Source organism: Haemaphysalis longicornis, unplaced genomic scaffold, assembly GCF_048455015.1.
Source record: "Haemaphysalis longicornis isolate Haplotype H1 unplaced genomic scaffold, Haemaphysalis longicornis Haplotype H1 scaffold_4, whole genome shotgun sequence".
Taxonomy (NCBI): Eukaryota; Metazoa; Arthropoda; class Arachnida; order Ixodida; family Ixodidae; genus Haemaphysalis; species Haemaphysalis longicornis.
The window spans coordinates 83,563,972-83,565,936 of NW_027526361.1; the positions used below are offsets into that span (position 1 = coordinate 83,563,972).

The window sequence follows — 1,965 nt, forward strand, 5'->3', positions numbered from 1 at the left end:
TGCACTTCCGGATCGGGGCTGAGCAAAGCGGTCTCCCATTGCTCCATGTTCGCTACAGTGAACGAGTTGCACCTAGCATTTGCTGCACCATTTTGATTCTGACTTGCGGGACACGACCATAACATGTGGTAGAGGTCCGCCCGACCCACGTATGTCTTGCAATCTCCTAAGTATATTTCGGTATAGCAGCGACTGAGCGCAATCGGTTTTGGCAGCGTGTTCGTCTGTAACTGCCTCCACCATACCGAATCCCGTTTAGTGAGGCTGCGGTGCGCGGCGGGATACTCTTGTCTTGCCAATCTGTAATGATCTAGGATTTGTCTGTATGACACCATGCGATCTCTTTTCGACCTGACGAGGTGGGGTGAAAATAGCTTATTAAATGCAGAGCATTTCAGTAACTCACGATGTCACCCGCGTTGACGTCCGTAGACCGCACCCCTCCCTACTATATAAAAAAATACTATCCGGCGCCCGGTTTCGATCCCTCGACCCTGCGGGCGGAACGCAATGTACATGGTGCTCTACCCACTGCGCCACAAAGCCGACACAGAATGGGACGCTACGAACGCGCCTTATATCGTTGACTCATTCAAATTACTGCTGACGAGCGCTCTCTCTTCAGCAGTTGCCACAAGTGCAACAACATTAACGTAACGCAAACTACTTAACGTCGTGCGCCCCCGGAAATGCTCTGCATTTGATCGTGCCCCTCGCGAGGGGGATGTTTCACTGCGTCTTCTCTCGGTCGCGGGACCCATGGCGCCATCTGGCGGAGGCGCGGCACAACTCGTAGCACTTTGAAAAAATGCGGCGCCAGCCAGCCGTGTGTGTGCGTGCCGCACTTGTACAAATGGCGAGTGCATTGGCTGTCCACAGAGCAAAGCATTTGTGCAAGTAAGCTGTTGCAGTCAGTCAGTCAGCCTGTCAGTCAGCCTGTCAGTCAGTCAGTCAGTCAGTCAGTCAGTCAGTCAGTCAGTCAGTCAGTCAGTCAGTCAGTCAGTCAGTTAGTTAGTTAGTTAGTTAGTTAGTTAGTTAACAACTCCGCAAGCATTTGCGTTTCTTTGACGAATAAACTTTCATGGCGGTGTTTTATCAGTTTTGCTGGACATCCCCGCTGTGAGCCCTTTTAGAAAAATAAATCATTCAGATACTGCCCAAAGACAAATCAATACAACGCGATTGAGAAGCCAAGCGATTCGCCAAGCGTGTTCCAAGTTTGGTAACAGGTTAGGCAATACGCCCCAAAATTTTCTTGTCGTTCAAGTTAGTTACCGAAAAAATCCACCGTGCCTACTGGGACACCATGTGTGCGTGTGTGTTTGTCTTACTTTAGATTTCATTGTGAGGCCCCGTAGGGCCATCCAAAAATTTCCACGGCCGACGGTATTTCACGTCGTCCAGGCGGGGTATTGGGAAAAGTTTTCAACTAGCAATAGTCGCCCCTCGGCCAGGCCTCACTGGGTGCGACACTGCCTCTGCGCAAAGCTGACAGCTCCTGTGCAGTTTCTTAACGCCCCTCTCACAGGCTTCCCGTTGCGAGCCGGTGGAGACTGTCTATTACAAAGAATATTACTCCGGAAACACATCTTTGAAGCAACTTTTGGTATAGTGAAATGCTTTTAATGGTGCCTTCGCGTACATGTTTTAAAAGAGCGGTGTGGAAACAGCGGTTATAGTGCTGAGAGTACACATGACTGACGCACGTGCCGATATAAGAAGCTAATGTAGACCCATCTTTTTCACTGGTGTGTTTCTTAAGTAATATAAATTAAAATTCCCAGACGTTCGGTTTACCGTGTCTAACAGCGTGACGGGTATACTCTCGCCGCAAGTAGTATTCATATACCGTCTTGTCTTGAAGACAGCCACTTAGCCACGCAAGCATGTTTCCCCTGATAGCTATGACCACCATTTCTCGGAAAACAGCATCATGGGCGACGCTGTAAAAAGCAGCCTTGATAT

General features: G+C 49.4%; 1 non-coding gene across 1 annotated transcript; it reads right to left on the minus strand.

The window, feature by feature from the left end:
* Positions 1-1,349: 1,349 nt before the first annotated feature.
* Positions 1,350-1,490, minus strand: LOC144180767 (U4 spliceosomal RNA). The gene has a single exon (XR_013324551.1). It is a non-coding gene; the product is annotated as a U4 spliceosomal RNA (small nuclear RNA).
* Positions 1,491-1,965: the final 475 nt, after the last annotated feature.